This window comes from Ceratotherium simum, chromosome 27 (assembly GCF_057802395.1).
Source record: "Ceratotherium simum simum isolate JZ-2026a chromosome 27, ASM5780239v1, whole genome shotgun sequence".
In the NCBI taxonomy this organism is placed as follows: Eukaryota; Metazoa; Chordata; class Mammalia; order Perissodactyla; family Rhinocerotidae; genus Ceratotherium; species Ceratotherium simum.
This window is the reverse complement of record NC_141926.1, coordinates 35,671,535-35,696,218: the sequence shown is the minus strand read 5'-3', so window position 1 is coordinate 35,696,218 and position 24,684 is coordinate 35,671,535. Positions and strand designations below refer to the sequence as shown.

Sequence of the window (24,684 nt, the reverse complement as noted above, 5' to 3'; positions counted from 1 at the left end):
TTTTGGAATCAACACAGCACAGAAAAGCAGGTGACAAAAATAGTGTGTTAACATAATGAGTCCTTAAATCACAGATCTAATATTGTTCCTTAAAGGTTTGGCAAGAGGAAAAAGTATCAAGAAAATCAGATAATAGCTTCTTTACAAGTGGGCCACCGCAAAGATTGATTGTCATTGGATGAGTAAAAACGTATCTTTGAGTGAAAACGTAATTAATAAAAAGTTTTAATCTAGTCCAAAATGTAAGGTATTTCTAGTTTCCAAGCTTATTGGAGGCCTGTCTGGCCTATATCAGCAAAATGCCAAAACACAGTCACTCTGTTATCCGCTCTCTTTCTCTTCAACTTTAAATGATATATTAAAACGAAGAGCATAAAAAAATTCGAGGTGGTACTGCTGTTAAAAATTTACATACAAGGGAGGACTAGATCCTGCTATACTCACTAATATTGAGATTATATATAAAGGCCTAAGTTGTGGAAAACACAATCTAACGAGCTGGAGCTTAACAAACTATGAGATATTTACCCATATAAACTATGCCAGAGCTCCATGGGCCAAAACTTGCACATATAAGAGCCTCCATCAAAAATCTTACCGATGGAAGAGATTGGGCAATTCATAAACTAACAAATACAACTATAGCAAACACAATGAGAAAAATATTCAATCTTACTACAAAGAAACAGGAATTAATGAAACAAGGAGGAGCTATTTACATCTATTGCATTGGAAAATTTATATGACAATGTCCAATGCTGGTTTGGGAAAGAAATTTGGTAATACTTATTAAGAGTTGTAAATATGTTCATATTCTTTAACTTTAAAAACTATTGTAAAAGTATATGATCGACCATATTTATTGCCCTAAGATCTATCTCCATACCAAGAAGCTGTGCATTTCCAGGGAATTGGTTTGATTTCATTTTATAATACTGGGAATTGAGTAAATAATTATACTCCCACGTTAACCAACATCCCTTGTCCCATATTTGGCTGTTAAAAATCAAAATATCTAATCTGATGTACATCTCTAATGAATGTATAAAACTTCACAGCATGCACTTCATACCTCTTGCTTCAGATTATTTTTTCTATGCGTTTTTCCCCATCACACTGATTTTTTCCAGTGTTATTTTGTATTTTTTGTAATCTATTTTATTTAAACCCTTTTGGGAATAAAATAGGATATAAACAAATTAGATGTTCATCAAATGAGATACTTTTTGACAAATAATTTTAACAGAACCTGGAACATAATAAATACTTAATGTGTCTATGATTGTAACTTTATTTATGGAAACCAGAAATTTAAATCAAAAGATAAGAGAATTGTGAATAGAATAGAATATAATAATTTAACACTAAGATAAAGACTGAAATAAAATGAAACTATACTTACAACAAAATCTACTTTAAATTATGACATAAATTATAATATAAGTGAAAAAGCAGAGGGTAATTAGAAGTACACAATGTTGTGCATGTGAGAGGGAGGGAGAGGGAAAGAGAAAGAAAGAGAATATATATCTACGTGTACCCACAAAAAGAAATACTTAAAAATGCCAACAATCATATTAAAAGATTTGTTTCTTGTTTTCTATATTTTCAAGTATTGTTTTCACATTACTACTTAACATAAAATGTTCTGTTTTTAACAGAATTAAATGTTGTCAAATTTTGTTAAGTATTACCTATTTTTATCTTACTTTTATAATGAAGTGAATTTAATTTAAACCTTTACCTGGCCAAGGCCATGGTCCTTAGGTGGACAGAATCTTACAATTTACATTTTATTAACGAGGCATTTGAGACCCGGATCAGCAAAGTGACTTCCCGAGGCCAGAAGTGTTGTTAAAGTTAGGGAGAAATTAGAGATCCAGTCCCCTGGCATATTTCAGTTCTTATTGTAGTGCTTTTCCTACTGTAATTATGCTACCTATCTCTGATTATGCTTGTCTTCTAAGCCTGCTGCGAGATAACCTTTGCATCTGACTTAAGTGTGATGTAGGCATATTTTAATGCTTATTTTCACAAAATTCAAATTAATTTGAAGCTTCGTTGAACAACATTGTCAACTGTATGTTGGAGAAGCCCTCTACACTTCATGTCCTCCTCTGCGGAAGAGAATCCCAAGGAGTAGGGCAGCCATTAAACTGGGAGGCATCAGCGGGCAGATGGGGCGTGTTGGAGAACCTCTGAAGCTCCTAACAGAGGCAGGAGGCCAGCGAAATGGACGAGGGAAGTTGTGAAGTCTGGCATCAGGCTGACAGCAGAAATGTGAGGGGAATCTGTTAAAGTCAGTGCTCAGGCTGAAGGCAGCTGGACGATGACAGGGAAGCCACAAGGGTCACTGCTCACACAGCACTTGTGCCATGACTGAGAGAGCCGTGGGGCCTGGAACAGAGGAAACAGCTGGGCTGCGAGGCGGATCCAAGTGCTGAGGCAGGAAGCAGGTGGTCACGGGAGGAGGAAAAGACGAGGCTTGTGCTACGGAGCATCTGCCCCTCACGTTGGCTCCTGCGGAAAGGCTCTGCAAAGATTAAAATGTAGGGAAAAAGCATTTATTTTAACTAATCATTCTCAAAAGCAATTTTGACACCTACAACGCTGCAGGCAATGGCTACTGTGGACAATAAAGCAAGAAATGTGGATTTCTCTAGGGCTAAGTTGTCTCAGAAAGAGCAATGGCAACAAACACACGTCCACGAGAGGCCAGGCGGTCAGTGAGGAAGCTTCCCTTACTTCTGACTTTTCTTTTGAGTGATGTTGCCTCCAAGCAAATTCCTAAATCTCTTTGAACCTATCTGCCTTCTGGAAATATGGATGTCTTGCTGTAAAACATAGACCACCCTCCAGAGAGTGAAAGTTCCCAAACAGAAAAGCTACACATGCTCTAATTTTCAAAGGAACATATATTTGTGTAATTGTTACATATACAATTTAATTGACATTCTTTTCACAAAATTTTTATCTCTAAGAACACATTCTGAAATTATTGAATGGAACTTGCCATGTTGTTTTTTGTTGTTGCTTTAAATAATTTTCTATTATACTTACTCACAGAGAAAATTAGAGGTGTGACATTCCCTTCACGTTGGCTATTTTAATAGAGATAAGTAAAAAGCACATTTTAAATTATTCTTTTCCACTTACCAGAGGAAGATAAAATTTCAGAACTTGCTTAGTCTATAGAGGCTCTAACACATTCTGTTTAGCTCACGAGAAGGCCCTGGTCTCACTCCAACATGGATGCGCTTCTGACAGAAAAACAAAGTAAAAGCAAAAAGCCAGAGCCATCATTATGCTTATTAGGAAACAACTGAAGTCAATTGAATATTAACTAGATCATTCTTGCACTTTTGTGCATTTTTAGAGAGATATTTAAAAACTAAAATGTTACATTCTATAAAGTAGTACTACATGTACACACACACACACACACACACACACTAATGCTATGCTGGTTCCTGTAGTACCTTCCTCTAAAGCAGTGTTTTGCAAACTTAACTAATAATGAATACAGATTCCCAAATTCCTACACCATAAACTCTGAATTAGTAGATCTCATGTGGGGCAAAGTAATCTGTATTTTTAACAAGTACTCTAGGGAACGAGGAAGTTTAAGAAACATCACTCTAAAAGACCACTTGGTGCCATGGTAAGTAAATAACTCAATTCACCTAGATTCTGTCATAGGACAGACCATCCATGACAGCTCTAATAAATTGTGCATGAAATTGATTTCATCTATATTGGAGACATAATTTGTCCTGCAGTACGTCCTGTGTGCTTTCAACTCATGCTTTCATTTCAGTTGTTGTTTGTTTGTGGTCTGATCTTGTGTATAACCTCATTTACAGGGAGCATTTTAATTTTTCTCAATTATGAAATTTGTTTTTCTCTCTCCTTTCTGTTTACTGATGTTTTCAATGAGGAGACCTCAAGTCCCATAATCCATTTCTTCTAATTGATTTCAGTCCAAAGTAAGAGCTTAAACCAAAGCAAAGCTCACTGCAATGAACATGGTCAGAGCAGAAGAATGGAACTTGTCCTTTTTTTTATTCCGTCTTTTGTTTTGTGCTTTGTAAATATCTTTTCACTTAATGTAAATTAGAATTGATCACAGTGAATTTCAGACACAAATCGTGTGGTCACACTCTTATTATCTTAGCCAACATGCTTATTGGTGCTGTATTATAATGGGATTAGACTAAAACAAGAAATAAGCATTTGAGTTTGTTTCCTTGTTTTACAACCTTTTCACATTCCAGCATCTCGGCATAAAAAGGATTAACGGAACAGAGTGCACTGTACCAGAATACTAAATGTCCTCACATTCTATGTCCTTGAGAAAATTTGAACTCGAAAAAAACAAAAAAACTCTTTGCTAAAAGAAATACAATGAAGTAACAGACATATGCACTAAGCTAAATTCTACCACATCTAAGCTATGTATTGCGAATAGATAATGCACTTTAAGCAGCTACGCAAACTCCCTTTGATTACCAGATTTCTATTCTGTAAATTGCTGCTCCAGATTACATGCTACCTAGCTTACCACCAGTGAATATATGAAGCAATGAGAGAATGGAGTCATATTTTGATTGCCATATTATGGGTGTTCCTAGTTATGCATTATGTCTGCAACTATTTTCCTTACAAAGATAAGGGTGGAGTAATGGGTTCCATTCCATTATTATCAAGAGGGTTGTGAATGTTAAACCAATTGGGATTTATCCAAATAAAATTTTGAGATTTGTGGAAGAAGGGTTCATTTATTTTCAATTAATAATACATAAGCCATCTTATAATTATGGAAATTAATAAAAGAAAGCCTGACTAAATTGGAGTTGGGCAGCCTGTAGGGAGAGCTTTCATATCCTACTATACATCACCAATTACACCAAACAGAAAGACACCTAACGTTTGTATCTCCGACAGGAAGGACAACTACTTTACTTCTGAAGGAAGACTTCTCTCCCTGCCCAGCAACAGCCCAGCCAATGAGGATTGCCACAGCTCGGCCAATGAGAAGCCGTCGCCACCCTGAACTGTTACTTTTCTCCAAAGACTTTCATTTAGAACAGCCCATCCCTACTCCCCCTTTTGCTCAATAAATGTAAGCCCCTACCTTTGTCTCTCTGGATTTGCATATGGTTCACCATAGCATGCACATCCCAAACTACAATTTTTTGCTGATTTTGAATAAACCCATTTTTGCTGAAGAAATGACTGACAGTCTATTTGTTTAAGGTCTACATAACCAAAATTATAGTCCTTGCTACTTGACTATATCTATAAAATAAAAAGCTATGAGGAAACATTCAATGAAATAGTGCATTACAGTTATAAAAATGAAGCTGAAATAGCATGTTCTAAATCCTCACAATATGCAAACCACAAGGACAGGAGAAAAATATGAACTTTAAATTGTAATCTTTCCCTTTAATGCCCTAAGAAAACATAAAATTTTAAACCCCCAAATAAATACTAAATAGTATTAGGATATATAGTAACCTATTACTAAATAGTAATAGGATATATTTTCTAAATGAAATATGTATAAATACTAAGTGATTCCAATAGAGTAGACTGAGAGGCCAGAGCAATAATTTTGTTTTCTTTTCTTTGTGACCCTGGTGAGACCACAGGATGAATAGAGTTTTGTTCCTTCTTATTTTTTTTTTGGCACTCTATAGCAGTAAGGTTTTTTTTATCAAACTTGACAGTCTGATTTTAAAACTTATATGAAACGGTCTTAAAGGATCAAGAATAGCCAAGAAATTTTCACAGAAAAAGAATAGAGTGAGGACTTGCTCTATCAGACACCATGACTTATTAGGAAGCTATAACACATATGATAGTGTAGTCTTGTATTGAGGGTTTACAAACTAACAGATTAAACACAATAAAGAGTTTAGAGAGACATTCACATATGCAAATGATATATGACAATGGTGGCATACAAGAGCAGTTCAAAAAGAAAAAAATTCAACTAATGGAACTGAAGAAAAACAATCATCTATAAGTAAAAAATTACAAGAAATTAGATCCCTACCTTATACTTTACACACAAGCAAATTCAGATAGATTAAGAACATAAATATCAAAAACAAAGCTTTAAAGTTTTAGTATAAAATATAGATTAATATCTTTCTGAGTTTGGGATAAAGAAGGTTTTCTCAAATAAGACAGAAAAAGTGCTAACTATATAAGATATGACTGATAAAACTGACTCTAAACTAAGAATTTTAGTTTTGCAAAAGATATCTTAAAATAAGAGAATATACAAAGAAAAACTGGTAGAAGATATTTGCAATAATATAACTGACAAAAGAACAGGATCGAGGATATATTAAAAGGAAAGAAATCCTTCTAAAAACCAGTAAGAAAAAGACAAACAACATAATAGAAAATAGGCAAAAAATATGAACAGGCATTTCAGAGAAGAAGAAACACAGATGACGCGTAAGGATATGAAGAGCTGCTCAATCTCACTGTGATTAGGGAAACACAAATTGAGACCACAATGAGATACCATTTAATATCCATTTGATTAACAAATATTAATAATATTGATTATTAATCTGATAATACAGTGCTAGAATGGCTAGCTTCAACATTATTGATCAGAACACAAATAGGTAAAATGACTGGAAAATAACTTAGCAATATTATTTAATGTCATTATTTGCATATCCTACCATTCAATATTTTCACCTCTAGGTATATATTCCAGAATATCCCTCACATATGTACATTGGATGCATAAACATGAATATTACTGGCAAGGCTATTTTTAAGAGGGAAATACTAGAAATGAACCCAATTGAAGAAGACGATGAATAATTAAGTTGTGGTATATTCATTCAATATAATTCTACAATAGTGAAAATGAAGAAGTATATCTATAACAATGAAAATGAATAAATAAGGTTATATGCAACAATTTAGAATAATTAAATTCAACATAATGTTGTCATTGGGGAGGAGGAGTTTAGCAAATCTTAGAAGGTTATCAACAGTTTGACAGCCTTTTAAAACAAAAAGTTCTAAACAGTTGAAACTATACATATGTATATATACATGTTTGTATATATACACAGACATACGTATACTTATATATACATATATGTACTGTTCTAACAAAAGAACATTGTATACTAATTCAGATAATGGTCACCGGAGAGGGATGGGGGATGCGATGGGAGAGACCATGTAAGTGGATGTAAGTTACTCTCAATGTTTTAGTTCTTGATTTGGTTGGTGAGTTCAAGAGAATTCAGTATATTTTAGATAATAGACATAGATGGATGAAGATGATGATAGATAGATGAATGGATGGATAGATAGATAGATAGATAGATAGATAGATAGATAGATAGATAGATAGATGGATGAGCCCATGGAGCAATAAAAAAACAGATGTGATGACTGATTATCATTATTCCAATTCTATGAATCTGAAAGCCATTGTCTTAGTCAGTTCAGTCTGCTATTACAGAATATCATAGACTGGGTATCTTATAAACAATATAAATTTATTTCTCACAGTGCTGGAGGCTGGAAAGTCCAAGATCAAGGCACAGATTCGGTATGTGGTGAGAGCCACTTCCTGATTCATAGACAGCCATCTTCTTGCTGTGTCCTCACATGGTGGAAGGGGCAAGGAAACTCTCTGGAGTCCCTTTTATAAGGGCACTTATCCTATTGTCAGAGCCCTCATGACCTAATCACACTTATCCTATTGTCAGGGTAATAGGATAATATTATCCTATTATCACCTCCCAAAGACCCCACCTCCAAATACCATCACATTGGATATTAGGTTTCAACTTATGAATTTTAGGAGGACACAACCTGTCAGTCTATAGCAGCCATTAAATTAAAAAGTAAAAGAGAAAAAATACTGCTTGATTTCAGAGCAGTTCTCAAGTCAGTACGTGCCAGCATCACCTGGAACGTTTTATAAAAATTCAGCTAGTGGGGCCACCACCTCCAGAGATTCTGCTTCAGTGGCTCTGGGGTAGAGCCCAGACAGCATCCCCAGTGATTCTGATGGAGGTGAAACAAGGATCACAATATTAGAAACACTGCTTTGGAGGAAAGGTTATTATTAGATCTGTCACAGTAAAAATTAATGTTTTTGACCATGTTATTGTCATGTGCCCTAAATTCCCTCTGGTCAAAATGACACAAGCCTATGTCCTCAAGATCCTTCATTGTTCCGACTACATAGTTCATATTAAAGCAGAGCACATATTAAATATTAAAATCTATAGTAATAATAATTAGACATATATGTACCTAGAGCAGTATATTTAACCTAGTGTGATTATTTCATGTTATAGGATGAATTGTGTCCCCCCAAAATTCATATGTTGAAGTCCTAACCCTCAGAATGTGACTATATTTGGAGATAGCACCTTCACAGAGAATTAAGTTAAAACAAGGTCGTTAGGGCAGGTCCTAATCCACTATGACTGGTATCCTTATAAGAAGAGAAAATTTGGACACAGACATGTACTGAGGGAAGACCATGTAAAGACACAGGGAGAAAACGGGTCATCCATGAGCCAAAGAGAAAGAGAAAGGCTTCAGAAGAAAGCAATCCTGCCAACACCTTGATCTTGGACTTCCAGCCTCCAGAACTGTGAGGAAATAAATTTCTGTTGTTTAAACCACTCAGTCTTTGGCACTTTGTTTAGCAGCCCTAGCAAACTAATACACCTCACAAAACCTGATTTTACATAAAGAGCAAGATATTTAGGGAAAATTGGTGATATCATATCATAGAAAATCATTACAACTAAATTCTGGTATTAAATATGGAGGGATGAACTGGTGGATGAAAAACTGGTTTGTCAATACCTTTCCACATCCAGCTCAGGCATACATATCAGATGTACATATCTGTACCACCCTTGCCCAGGAGTATAGGCCAGATGTTGAGAGGAATTGGAAGTTTCTATCCAATGATTCCTTAAACTTCGATATAAATACAGATCTATTTTCAGGACTCATAATGCCTAACCACCATGTGAAATAGACATTTCTTGTATTTTTTACTTATTTGCTTTTTGCCATCTGGCGTCCACCTTACTTCTTAAACTGTACCTCAATTTCAAACTCTGGTGGCACTTAGCCAAACAGATGGGCATGTGACCTAAACTAGGCCATGAGATTCTTCTCACTAGGAAATAAATCTCTTCCGGTGACAATAAACACAGCCATATTATGACTTTCATAGGCCCTAGGAACTTTTGTTTTTGTAGTCCTCTTCTTTAATTAAAAAAAAATATATTAATAGTTATATTTTAAGACTATGGTAGCATAAAGATAAATATTATGCAGGCTAGATTACGTTCACTTTTTCTTCTGATTTAAAATAAACTAAAACACTTCTTGTGGGCACCTAATAGCTTTGTGCCTAGTAGATAAGTCAGCCTCAACTGGAAGTCTAGAGATGGAAGGACTTCACTCCCTATGCTGAAGTGCTCTAGGAAGTTTCCTGCCTTGAGCTTTACCAGAGTTCCTACAATTCAGCCTTACAGAGTTTTTTAAAATGACTTTTCAACTCAGAATGATGTGGTCTTAGGAGCCTATTTTATTTTTTAAAGGTAGATTAAGCTTTCACAGTCTGTGTATCCTAAAACAAGCTTGCTAGCACGGAACTCTCCTATATGGCGCAAGTCAGTATAGTAAGCACTGGAGATGTTTCAGGCTTCAGGAGAATCTATATACCTTTCAGACCACACACCAAGGAAGTGAACACTTGCTTGCTTCAAAAAGTATTTTATCCTTATTAAGTGTTCAACATATCAGTAAAAAAATAGCCAAGAGAAAAGCAGATCTTCAAATACTCATTTTCTAAAAAATCTATGCTGAGCTAAATGCATCATGTCAAGTCAACATAGCATCCTAATACCCTAACTCATGAGAAACACAACTAGTCATAGTGAAAGATCAACAGCACTACAGCAATTCATTTATATGAGCACGGTGTTCTAATGCTAAACATTAATGTATTAGCCTCACTTCAAAGGCAAGTGTGCTTCTACATTACCTGGTAGTCTAACAATAATACAACTATACATCAAAGGGAGGAGACCAGGGTGAGGGGAATGAGGAGACTAGGATGCAAATTGTAAGGGGGCACTTCCCCTCAGGGCCACACAAGTGCAAGGACAGTACTTTCATGACCCTGAAATTAAGTACTCCCTTAAAGTTTGTACCTTAGGGCCCTCACTCTCCTCATCCTTGTCCCAACCCTCATAGACCAACATATTGACATACTCACAAAGGAAAGTCAAAATGTATTTGTAATGCTTGATTTGGTTATGATCAAAGCCTGGTTTAAAATTAATTCCCCCTTCTCTAGACCTTGGAGATGAAACAAAGATACTCTATTATAAAATTTCCTCAAGTAAGATAAAGAGGTATTTACTATACACCCTTATTTATCCTTTTCTTTCAAGTCTTCATATCTTTTTAATTAGTATTTTGTTTTGTGTGGTCTTCTCAGAAGTTACATTGGTTTAGTTCAGTAGTTAATATTGCTGAATTGGAGATGAAAATCGCCAAACTATGAAAGATCTACATTAATTTATAACATTTATTGCAAGTATGCAGCTCAGTCCATAAAATCAGGTGTTTAAAAAATAACATTTTCTTTATTTTTCTATAATGGAAATTAATTCCTGACTCTGTGCATCCATTCTGTGTGTCTGATAGAAAAACTGAGACCTATTCATGCTTCAACAGCTCCGTTCACCCACCCCAGGATTGTTCCATAATTCTGAGATCTTAGATAGTGCCAAAGCATTGGGGGTGGGATTAGGAAGCACTCTGATAAGAGGTCAACAACCTCCACAGAGTTTATCCAGCCTCAACTTAAGGACAACTCAACTCTTTCCTCAATTTCAATATAAATAGAACACAAGCAAATCATGTTTCTTAAGAGGTATTGTTAAAGAGTCAGCACAGGGAAAAAACTCTTGATAAAGAGATTGACAAAGAGATACATTATCAAAGAGAATTCATTATTAACCAACAAGCAAAGTGAAGAAAAGAGAAAATTGAAGAGTTATCAGTATGGAAGAGCAGGCAATAGCTAATTGAAACACTAAGCAAAGGTCAATCATGGAGAATGACTGCAATTTCCCCAAATACTGCTAAAACAAAATCTCTGTTTTTCTTCACCAGGGCACTGCTAATTAATTTTCATGCTAGAAGAAGAACTTAGGTGACTATGCCTTTTTAATTCATAGTTTAGTTCCACTGAATCAGGGCATACCTCAGAGTAGGCTTCTAAGGAAAGTTCAAAATGGTAGGAGAATTAGGAGGGGGGACTTTCTCCATTAATTTAAGAAACAGCCTGAGGGTTTAATTCAGTTTCCTACTATTCAAAGGCAAGGGCACTTATGAAAGGATTGAAAAAAAAGCAAGTAAAGTAGGATCCATCTCTTGCTGCCAATCTTGGAGCCTAATTTGATATTGCCTCTTTCAACCTAAATTCCCATCTGATTTCTAAGTATAAGGAACTTTGTCTGTCGATGTACGAATAGGTATCTTGAATTTGCCTTTGTTATCACATGACTCTGACATTTTGAATAACAGTGAAAACTCTTGATTGTTCATAGTTCTTTTGAAGAAAGAACTGCTTTAGAAATAATTTCATAATCTGCAGAAAAATAGTGAAGGAAGCATTAGGTATAGCTGGGGTGAATTAAACATACTCTAAGTCAGACATGAGTATCCTCTGAGAGGAATTACTTTGAAGAGCACATCTCGATCTCTGTTCACTTCTCATCATAAATAATTAAATTGAAGAATCAGTAAAATGGCAGCTTCCACTTAGTTCATATTAATCACTACTACAGAGTAGTGAAAAAGTGACATGTGGTTTTAAAATCACGATGTGATTTTGCTTTATAAATATTTATAACTAATGTGGTTTGGTTTTAACAGCTTTCGTGTAAATGTATGAAAGCAGAAAAACACTACACTTCAAAAGTAACATTTTATCATAGGCTATGAATAAAATTTTTAAAAATCATTAGCAACAACAGAGAAACTAAAAAATAGTATTTTTTCATTATAATCAGCAATTCAAATGGAATTTTATATATATAAATAAATATATACACACTCGTAAATGCATGCACACACACGAACATGCATATTTTTATAACAGGTGGAGTTTTTTCTTGTTCTTTCATTAGAAACAACACATTTTGTGATTTTTTTGTTATTCTGAATGTGATCTCATGAATATAACTTTAAAACAAAACTACTTGAAGAAATTAAAAAATAGAGCACATAGGGGCCGGCCTGGTGGTGCAAACGGTTAAGTGCTGGCGCTCCGCTGCGGAGGCCCAGGGTTCGCCGGTTCGGATCCCAGGCACGCACGAACACACCACTTGGCAAGCCATGCTGTGGTGGCATCCCATGTAGAGTAGAGGAAGAAGGGCACGGATGTTAGCCCAGGGCCTGCCTTCCTCAGCGAAAAAAAAAAAAAAAAACAAAGAGGAGGATTGGCAGATGTTAGCACAGGGCTGACCTTCCTCACAAAAAAAAAAAAAAAAAATAGAGCAGGTAAAAATACTAATTAGGAAGAAAAAACAATACTTGCTATATAAACACTTGTTATTAGTGTAAATAAGAGAAGCATGAGAAAGAATAGAAAGACTAGTGCAGCATTTTACTCATTAAATCATCATTTGTTCATCTGCTACCTACATTTAAGCAAGAAAAGTATCTAATTGTAAGGTGGAAAAAAAGTAACATCTCTTCTTCCATGCACCTGCCAAAATCTAGTGTCAGTATCCTGGGGTGGAGGTGGGGTGGGGGCTTTCTTAGGTTTTAGTGTTTGTTGGAATCACATCACTTGTATTACTAAAAATGCATACTTTCATCTCCACAATTACAACAAGATCATCTCTTGGAGTTGGGCTTAGAAATTTGCATTTTTAACAACCGACTTGAGTGTTTCTCATGCACACCAAAGTTGGAGAATGATTCATCTCTGTTATTCTCTCTTTTAATGAAAGATTTGCATAGGTTGATTTAAATATAACTGGATTCAGAAACACTATTACTAAAGCAATTAGGCGTATCACTGGTGGATAGATTTGGGAAGAACAGAAATTCAAAATAAACATATTTAGAAGTCACACCTTATCAAAACTAATACTGCCAATTTAAAAATGTCTAAAATGAATTAAGGCATGTTGCAAACATTTTGCGCATTGTTCTGTGACAACACACTTCAGAGAATGAATTCCTCTGGAGACCATGGTCTACTTATGGAACAGCCAAACTAAGATATCTGAAGTGACTGTTGGCAGCATTTGATCCAGAGGTACATGTTAATTGGTGTTGTGTGGACACCATTCATTTCCACTATGCCTCCCTTCAACACTGGGATTATCCTTGGCCCTCATGGACATTCTTTAACCTGGTGTTAGAGTTTAAGACTGAGGGTGTTAACTAGACCCAAATAAGGAAAGATAAGCAATAGAGAGATAAAATAATTTGACATATAAGTTGATCAAGTCAGTAAATGAACTAGTGCATTCTATGTCATTACCTCATTGCCAAAGGAAAACAACACACCGTGGAAACATTTAGAATTTGTGCAGACTCTATGATGTTTTGCAATCTGCATGTGATCTCCCAACTCTTGAGACTGACACTTCTCATGTTTTCCCCCAGAGCATTCTACCGTTAAGAATCATTGCCAAAAATGGACACCATGAACTCTTTTTTTCTTTATATTTTTATTGTAGTAAAATATACTTAACAAGCATTACCATTTTAACCACTTTTAAATGTACAGTTCAGTGGCACTAAGTACATTTATATTGCTGTGTACAGACGTCACGAACTTTTAAAAACACAGAGGTCTTAGTCCTGCATCCAGAATTTCTGATAGATCAGTGTTTAGAAGAAGGCATCTGCTTTCTTAAAAATTGTTCTCCAAGTGACTCTGATGAACAACCAGTTTTTAGCCGCTAATTTGATTTAATTCCTTCATTTAACTCAGTCATTCATTCACTTAATCTCTTGATTATTTACTGGAACACCTGCAATTTGTCAGACTCTGAGCTAAGTATCAAGTATACTGAAATTACAATTGTCATTTTATCTGTCATTTATTAAGTGTGTATTATACACCATTTACTATTCTGAGGGGAATATACATATATGGTTTGTTAGAGATTTATTTGATTTAATAACATAACCAGTAGAAAGGAGTTTTTAAAGAATATTTATTACATTTGGTTCTAGAAATGATAGAAAATAAAAATTGGTACAATTATGTCACATAACTTTAGAAAGGTATTTATTCTTTCACACCAGAGTAAAGTTTAACGCAATGCCAGAAACGGAAACACCTAAGCCATCGGTGACAAGGGGTCCCACTGCTGATAGAAGGAGCCATGGAAAATTTTTAAAGTTTTCTTCTCTGCCATTAATTGTTTTGGGGTAAACACCAGACCAGTGGAAAGACTTCTGCACACAAAAGGCACCTAGAGTAAAAATTAGACCTACTAATAAAAAAAGCCGCAGATGTTTACATCCGGAAAAAAAGCCCTATTAACAAGGCCATCTTGCAAGGCCGTATATAAATGTAAAAACTATTGCAACTAAAAAGTCTATAAACACTTACCTGAACCGGGTGAGTGAGCTAGATGACATAGATCTATATTTTTGACCCTCATTTGTTCTTTAAAACTAAGGCTTTATTGCATTTTTAAGATGGCTTAGTAAGTCACCCAACAACAAAAGAAGCAGTACTGCTGAGGAATACAAGCCTGTCCATCTCCACGGTCAATGTTCTTTCTACTGCATTACAAAGATTGCACAATAAGCCATGTGCAATGCTCACAGTCTATTAGTTTATGAGGTACGACCAAATGATCATTATGCAAATGAAAGGGGTATAAAGAAGGAAAGGAGGAATTTGTGTAATTCAAGGAATGTTTCTTAAGGAATTACTAATTTGAGAGCTATGGGGTACACAGAAAATTTCTAAGGACTTACAGCAGATGGCCCAGTCTATGCGACACTGTGGAGTCCTCAAATGGCAATATTCAGACAACACTAAGTAGTTTAGTGTGACTACAACATGAATTGTAGAGAGGGAAGCAGGAGGTGGCAATAGAAGCAGGTAGAGTTTCGAGGTGTAGATGATACTGTTGGCAACAAAACACTGCTGATATTTCTATTCCTGGGGCAAACATGGACAAATATGCATTTTAGAAAGATCATTTTGGTGTCTGCGTGAAGAACAGATTGGAGGAAGAAAGCCTGGGGGCTAGGAGGTCACATAGTAAACTATTTAAATAGCATGTGACGTAGAGAAGAAAGGAAGAATTTAAGATGTATAAGGATGTAGCACTTGTAGAAATCAGAGAATGATTGAATGTGAAAGTATGGGAGAAATAAGAGTACAGGGTAATTGCCAGAATTATGTTAGATAATGGGGTTGGTGGTGACAACAGAATTGAGTGTATAGGTAGAAACAATGATTTGGGGAAAAAATAATTCACATATATTTATTGAGTATAAAGTACTTGTAGTAAAGCAGAGTACATAATGTCTCATAAAAAGTTGGCTACATATATGCAGAGCTCAGGGGAGGATCTGAATCACAGATGTAAATTTGAGAGTTATTGGCACCTAGGTGACAGTGGATACCATGAAGGAGAATGAAATCAACAAGGAAGAGATATGGACAAATGTCATGTATTGGGGAGAAAGATATCATGGTTAACTCATGACTCTGTCAAGTCACATGTGCAAATTAAAATTTTCAGAATGGCCCCTAACACAGTAGGTGATCAATATTTATTAAATGACCAAATGTATGGGTAGAACTTGCATCATAAATATGCACGTGTTTATTTATTTGTTAATTTCACTTTATTCATGTCCTTTAAGTAATCACAAAAAGAATCTCATGCTGAGCCACATAATGATTGTTCCGATGGGAATGATTTGATACCCATATGTGTTTAGTAGAAGTCAATGTGGTGGGAAAGTTTACAGCACAAGAGACATGAGTGAGGAAAACAAGGCACATGAAGATTAAATGTTTTGAATAAAGTTACACTCCTAGCTAGAGCCAGACATCAGGGCTGACTCCAACTTCCAAAATAATTTCATTACTAATATATTTATTCCTTAGAATCCAGACTATAGCTTAATTAAAATAACAGGAAAAAAAGTATCAGATGTGACTATTGCCTTGTAATTTTTCTCTACAAAACTAATCTTTCTTTCCTGACCTAATGTAGAGAATAATAGAGTTCCACCAGTAGATTAATCCTCTTAACTCAGTATAATAAGCCTAAGAATAAAGACACAAAGAACACATTAGTTGCACCAGAAGGGAATTGCGTAAGTGCTGAATGGGCAATGTGTTTTGCCAGCTACCTAAAGAACTACATCATGCTGACAGGAAAAAGTAAGATCCTTTTGTGCCATAACAAAGAATGGGGATATGTGGTTCTCAGTACTCCATTCAGCAAAAGTGGGATTGCAACCTTTACAGGAGTTTTCCCTCAGAGAATGGAAAGTAAGGAATTAAACACATACACACTAGTAGGTTTTTTGATAGTCCATATATCATAAATTTTTCCATAAACATAGTAATGCTTTTTATGCCTTTAAAACATTTGGTTTTCAAATTGTACATAAGATAGTGGTAAAATGCTTATCTAAATGAAGACAGGTGAAATGGCTCAAGATCATAAAATTTAATCCACTTGATTCATTCAGGGTTTTCTTCATAGCACATCCATAATAAGTTTTTCGTGGGTTTTTTTTTTTTTTTTGGTACCTGAGTTTCACCAAATAGAAAAGTGAAGATTAATAAAACTCACATAAGGAAGGGACGTTTATGCTTGTAACCACAGACATGAATTTGAATTTAGAAAGTGGAAAGAAATGACTATGTAAGTTATGTAAGTAATCCCTTTGATTACATCCTTACCATAAAGAAAGGGGTAGGGACGAGGAAAGCATCCTGATTAACCTCATCTAGATTGCTGTAAAGTAGGGGCCACAATATGGCAGGAGCTAAGCAGGTACCCTGCAGGTAAATGTGTCCAAGCTTACGCCTGGGGAACTGAGAGGACGAGCCTCACCCACCTACAGACTCCATCAGCATCAAGAAGGTGTTGAATTCACTCTCTAAACCATGTGACTATGGGCACAGAATTACGGTGTGAATAAGCTTCCAGATCAGACCAATTGGATCTGGTTGAATTAGTTCAGTCTAAAACCATCAGATATAGATTATATAAGTAAAGGTATTTTCTAAGCAATATAACGTTTGGACTGAAGAAAAATCAGTATAGGATGTATTTATGAGCTATTTCAAGGTATTTGAGGCCCAGAGTATGTTAAATAAATAAGCAAAAATTTAAAATAAACAAGAAAATTAAAAGCCTGCAATTAATTTTATCCCATTGTAGCTGAATTCTCCATTATACAATTGGTTATAATAATTTTTTGTTTACTTCTTTTTAACTTTACATATTTTCTTTCTAAAGAAAAACATGTATAAGTTTAAGTCATGATATATTTTATTAAAATATGTCAAAAAATTAAAAGTTACATTTTAACGTTTTTGTACTTCCAAGCACAGTGACTACAACTAGCTTACAGAGTTGATTAAGATAAATTTATATTCTTGATAGATTTCCTCTTATTCTAGTGGACAAAATGTGAAAAGATGTAACTAAAGTGTTGGAAGTTCTTAAAATAGCTGTGTCAAGTACGGGAACTTGAAGGAAACACTGGTGCCTCCCGACAGTCTTGCTTACGCGTTAATTTACTCAATAACTTTTATATACTCAAATAATAAAAAGGTACACATAAACATTTATCTAAATGAGACAGTTCAGGTCCTGAGGGAAGCAGATGCAGAGACAAATATAGTAATTTTGAGGTTGCGGGGGAGGGGGAATGTCTGTGGAAGATAAATGGGGAGGAATAGGATTGGACAGATCCGACAAAATCTCAACCAACCCAGTGGGGACCTCTGAGTCGTGCCTTGGGCCCCTCTGGGCTCAGCCATTGCCTGGGGGCCTCCTGAGAAGAGCTTGGGCGTGGCACAGATGCTTCAGGGGACCCCAAAGACACATGGCTGGAAGGTGTCAGCCAATTGCACTCCTCACAGATGAAAGGCAAGTACTTTCTTGTCACACCAAATAATAAAACATTTCTGCATTAGACAAGTTTATTTTGGAGACTTTATCATACCTACCTTGTACAAACTTTCAGAAAGGAAGTTTGCATTACAATGAGATCTGGAATTCAAAAGTGCTCCCTAAAACATCTATGTCACCCGTCTAGTGTAGTTACAGAAATGAATCTTTATATAAATGAAATCTTACAATAAACTCCCATACTGTAAAAGAAAAATTTTTTAAGAATGATTTTGTTAGTAGTATAAATTTATTCCATAAGTTCAAATTTAATCAATGAGAACCATGAGGGCATTCTAGTGAACAGACATTTGGAATCAGAGGTTATGGATGACAGTTACAGCAATATAATCACCTGAACATTCCAATGTAATTCTGGGTTTCGTTTCCATTGTACACAATCTAGGAAATCTGATAATCAGTTGCAACTGGTAACTGCTTTTACTATTTCCTTAATAATTGCAGGACACTGTTCAACAAGGTAAGGTTGGAAAGAGACAGTTTTCAGTGCAGATAAAACAACATGTCGGTAGTTTCTAAATTGTAAACATTTGGTAAACACTTTTGAGAGTGAATGTTAATTTTATTACAATTTTTAATAAATGAAGTATATTTAAAAAGGAAAACTGGATTAAAACTCTACAGTATCTCTGAAGCACACCATCCAGAGAAAATAATTTGAAAATTATTGTTCTGAGCTATACTGTAATAGGATATCCATAGCAATCGCTTTTCTAACTCGCAGGTGTTTAAAAAAGGCTTGAATACCCCCGGATAGCAATTTACCTGCTGGAGGAAATTGATAAAATGAGTGGTCAATAAATTTCCCAGCCTCTGTTAGGCTGCACCAGATCTTTTAAGTATTGTTTTTAATTTAGCAACTGAATAAACAAAGAGAGAGAAAGGGCATTATGTTTGTACTTAAACCATCTAAAATTAAAAGGTGATATTCTCAGACATCCATGATTATTCTCTTTTAATTTTATACAATCAATAGCAAAAAGACAATAGATTTTTGATCTGATGTTTCTATACATTTAAAGAACACTGCTATACTCCTTTTTTTCTCCTTAAATTGTTTCAAGTAAGGTCGGTTGTTGTTCTTTCTAATTATCATTTTCTACATTTGGAGAATCCTAGCTTACATTTCTCCCAATACATCTTCTCTGTTCACTAATAAGCAAAAGGTCATAAGCTCATCTATGACTATACAGGATATGAATCTTAACAGCTATTTCTTAACTGCAGACAGCTTTATTAAGGAACAAATGAGAAAAGAAAATAAAGAGATTATAAACCTGTAAATGTGTGTTACCGAAGTAACTATGGGCTGCCTATTTCTTTGCTTTAAACTTCATAGGGCATATCAGTGCACTCTTTAGAGATTTGCCGAGGGGGAAGGCGGTAATGGGGGGGTGGGGACATTCTTACACAATTATCTACTGAAACCAAATTTAGACAGTAATGGGAGGTCACAGCAGAAAGGTGAATATCTATGAGCCCCCATTCCCCCAATTGCATTGCAAATGCTCTTTCTCTCTGTCTCTCTTCCTCTCTCTCTCTCTCTCTCTCTCACACACACACATACACACACACACACACATTTTCTCACCAAATTTATCTTCATTTCCTGACCATGTTTCAAATCAGAGCTTCTCAATAGGTTTCAAGTGTGCTGAACTATTAATCCCTTTAGCACTGGGGGCAGCAGTGGGATCTGGGACAACCCTGGCGACGGGAGCCTTCCCCAACCCTGCCCTCTCAGTTCTCTCTCATGAGTACATCCTCCTCCATGTACCGCAGCATACCATACAAACATTTCCATTGTTCATTTTGGTGTTAACTCGAGAATTCTTGGGAAGCACTGGAGAGCGTCAGCTTAATTGTGAGATCTATTTGCTTCAGTGTTTAGTTCTTCCTTTGACCGTAAATTGTGCACATCACATCAGTAACTGGAAAGTTAACACAAGTCAGAAGTAATTATGTGCATATTTCCTTAATGTTGATTATCACACAAGTTATAAAAATCAGATTCTAGAATGATTCATTTCTCAAGTGCTTCCTGGAGATTAAACTGAATGCTAGTTTCCTGGCATAAAAAAATTAAATACTAAGTATTTGATCATTTTTATGATTTTTTCATTATGACAAGAAAAGTATAAGATTATAGAAGTTTTAAAATTAGAAAAAGTGGAGTAAAATCTCTAATTCATTACATTAGCACTATTATTTTTATTTTGCCTATTGCTAACATTCTTTTTCTTTGAATACACGTAATTTTTATAAAATTTCAACTATTATATACACACAAATCTATGTATTGCTTTTAACAAAGCAGCATTGTTTCTTAAGCATTTTCTATGTTCCTATCTATTTTGCTGTCTGAGCCTATTAATGCCTGCGTAATAATCCGTCAAGTTGATATACTATGGTTTTACTAACCATCGAACAAATGTTCCTAAATCAATGTATGTTTACTTAGCTTCAATTTTCCCAGTATATAACACCAACATGAGTACTTGGATCTGTGTAGATAGCATTGTGTACATATCAAAATGTATGAACATATAGATGCTTCTTGATAGCTTTTATCAAAACACTTGCCCAAAGAGTTGTGCTGAATTTCACTGCCACCAATGATGTATGAGCATAACATTTTAACTGCACTTGTTCATCGGTGAGTCTTTGTTATTAACTCTTGAATTATGTTTAGTTTTTTGTGTGCGTGTGTAAGGAAGATCAGCCCTGAGCTAACACCCATGCCAATCCTCATCTTTGTTTTGCTGAGGAAGACTGGCCCTGAGCTAACACCCACGCCGATCTTCCTCCACTTTATATGGGACGCCGCCGGAGCGTGGCCTGACAAGCGGTGCATTGTGCACACCTGGGATCCCAATCCAGGCGGCCAGCGGCGGAGCCCGCGCGCTTAACCGCTATGCCATGGAGCCAGCCCGAATTACGTTTAGTTTTAAAGACTGGTGGTAAAAAGAAATCTAATTCTTCCTCCCTTTCTCATGCCCCATGCTGAGCTTTTGTATCAGCCTTTCTCTCTGACCCTTCATCACAGCAAGAGCAGAAAAAATGCTGGTTTTCTGTGCCAACCCTTTTATTTCCTTATGATAAAATGATTTTTCCCTTTTTGACTTGTTGAAGAAGGCAGACTACTGTCAGCTGGCCCTTGGGGGCTGTGAGCAGTAGCAGGGGGACACAAGGAAAGCCCAGGCAGCATGCACAGCGATGCCTGACTTTGCAAAGGTAAATTTCTGCTCCTCCCGGATTTGTCAATTTTGATTTTGCAGATCAGTCAGCAATGTCATGTGCTGCTTGCCTCCTGTCTGAGTTATAAAATAAAGAGTCATTTTCTCTTCCAAGGTGACAAGTTTGAAAAAAATAAAAATAAAAACCTCTATCTCTCCATATCTATTATATTTTCTACCTGGATGACATAAACTTTTGAAACATGTGAACCACAGAAACTGAAGAAAAAGAGATACTGTAGCAGCTACACTTGTTACAGCGTCTTCTGGATGAACACAACTCAGCTCAAATACTAACTATCATTATGATTATATGATGACAGTGAGTAACAAGGAGAGAAAATGTAGAAAGGGAGGACAAATTTTCTTGTGATTCATTATTAATGCTGAAATCTGAAATTCTAAAAAATAACATTAAATAGAAAAATATGTTATCATTGATCACTAATATAATGATAAAAGTTTTTATAGGACTCTCAACGTTTTCTTCTGGGCTTGCTTGCTCATATATTGTTTATATTCTAATTTTTAAGATTCTGCTTCTCTTTGTTTTCATTTTTATTATCGTCATTTTCAATATAGTTTTTAGCTGTTAGTACCACAAATCATATATATGCATTGTTGAAATAGTCACAAATGGAGAAAAGCCCTAACAAAATAAGAAAAAAATGTCAACTATAATTCCACTGTTTAGAAATAAATATCATTAGACATGTGGGTATAATCCTTTCATTTCTTTTCAACACATATATAAAATACATATGTGACAAACTGGTAACAAACTGAACATATTTTTTAAGCTTTCTTTTTTCCTTGAAAATATGTAGTGACTATTTTCTCTTGTCAACATATATTCCTCTACTATCTAATTGTGAATAGCTAATTCCACTATGTTATAGTAAAAGGAGAGAAACATGAAAGTAAAGAGAGTAAGTGACTGAGCAGTTACTTTGGAACCAGACAAATCTAGATGAGAATATGGGGTCTGCTCCTTTAGAGCTATGTGGTCTTCACTTCACTAAGCCTCAGCTTCAGACCAGGGGTTGGACATACCCTCAAGCTCACTGGTTCATTCTTCAGCCATCTCCAGTCTACTAATGAGGCCGCCAAAGGCGTTCTTCATTTCTGATACATTGCTTTGATTTCTAGCATTTCTTTTTGATTCTTTCTTAGCATTTCCATGTCTCTGCTTACATGACCCATTCTTGATTGTTGTCTACTTTTTCCATTAGAGCCCTTAGCATATGGATCATAGTTATTTTAGATTCCCAGTCTGATATTTTCAACATCCATGCCATATCTGAGTCTGGTTCTCACGCTTGCTCTGTCTCTTCAAAACAGTTTCTCTTGAGCATCGGCCTTGTTAAGAAGAACAAAATATTTTGGACATATTTCAAAATGGCTACTTTTCCTCTCCCCCTGCCAGAAACAAGAGGGATTTTTTTTTTTTTCAGCCGTCACTGTGAGAAACTGGTAGGGCTCCTGGAGATAAAACTCACAAAAATGTGAGGGCACTCCAGGACTGTGTCCTCCTGAAGTCTTTAACTCTCAGACTTGTCCTCACTGAGCCTCCAGCAATTTGTCAATCACTGTTCAGGTTTTCCTGCCCTGGTGCTGGTTCCCATGGAGGTTTCTGCTCTGATAAATTGTGATTCTCTGTATCTGCATGTCTGTAGCTCCAATTTGAGGGGCAGCCACTGGCCCCGTGACTTCAATTGTCTGACGGATCTAAGAAGTTGTTAATTTTCAGTTTGTTCAGCTTTTTACTTGTTGTTAGGTTGGAGAGATGACTTGCAATCTCCTTACATGCTGAACCAGAAACCAGGAGAGACCAAGAAGTTATAAAGATTGAAGGAAATGATCCAGGAAAAGTGTCTAGTCAATGTCCAGCAATATGTCAATCTTAGGAAATGTGAGAAATTATTATTAAATTATTGCTGTATTTATTGTTTATATATTGACTATCCATAATTCTCTTATGATAAAATCCCAGAGGTAAAATTTCTGTGTAACATCATAAGGCTATTTATTGCCCAAAATACCTTATTGAAAGGTTCTAAAATTGAGACTCTTCATCAACTTAGTTATTATTCTTATTTTTATAATTTTATTTATTTATTTATTTTTCCCCCAAAGCCCCAGTAGATAGTTGTATGTCATAGGTGCACATCCTTCTAGTTGCTGTATGTGGGACGCGGCCTCAGAATGGCCGGAGAAGCGGTGACATTCGTGCGCACCCGGGATCGAACCCAGGCAGCCAGCAGTGGAGCGCGAGCACTCAACCGCTAAGCCACAGGGCCGGTCCAATCCTTATTTTTAATAATTGCTAATTTATCAGCAAACAAGTGGCTCTTGTTGTTTGAATATGTATTTCATTCATTATTAATAAAACTGAACAGGTTTACATATGTTTATTGAATATCTGTGTTCTTTTTTGTGAATTTCTTGCTTATGTCATTAAGGACTTCTTTGTTATTCAAGTGATACAATCAATAACCCATATTTCAACTGTTTACAGTGACTTCACATCACACTTGATATGATTCCAAGAGGGTCATGATCTCTTAATGCTATATAATGCAGTCAAGTCCAGTAAAACCTTATTCCAAAAATATGGAATAATCTCTACACTTGGTAAAGGTATTAACTGAAAGCTAGAACATAGTGTTGTAGTTTGATTGTTATGTAAAATGTTGTTACTCATTTACAATTTATTTCTTCTAAAAATCTAATTGCTTATATTCAATGGATACCTTATATATAAGCAAGTACCCTTGTTACCATGTTGTGTATGTTTATAAAGTGGATGTTGCAATTTCCTCTCTGCTAATTATCTTCAAAACTTCTTGTTTTAATTTTAACTGCTAGTCCAGAAATGTTTTTATATTTCATAACATAGTAATTATGCAATGATTTATCAAAATGGACCAAGGTTTCCTTTGCTGGTTCAGTCAAAAGATATGAGAGAATATAACTTACCCGAATCACATTTTAAAGCAGAGAACTAGTTTTGATATTAAATATTGGTAAGAACTTTTCTTGTTTTACTTGCTAGCTTAGTTTGGTCACAAAAGAGAGTGGTAAACTTTTCTGTTTTTAAATATTTCTCTTGAAGAAATTGCTATCAATATTTCACTTTCTTTTTTTTTTTTCACCCTAGGATGGATTCCAAGTAATTGGTGTGAGTTTGGAATATGTACTTG

General features: G+C 35.5%; 1 long non-coding RNA gene across 1 annotated transcript in view; it reads right to left on the bottom strand.

Moving 5' to 3' along the window:
* Window positions 1–1,227: 1,227 nt before the first annotated feature.
* Window positions 1,228–24,684, bottom strand: part of LOC147913475 (uncharacterized) — a 126,191-nt gene continuing 102,734 nt past the window's right edge. The window contains exons 2-3 of the long non-coding RNA XR_015548744.1: window positions 3,157–3,260; window positions 1,228–2,533 (exon numbers count right to left, since the gene is read on the bottom strand). This is a non-coding gene — a long non-coding RNA (uncharacterized LOC147913475). The remainder of the gene's footprint in view (window positions 2,534–3,156; window positions 3,261–24,684) is intronic.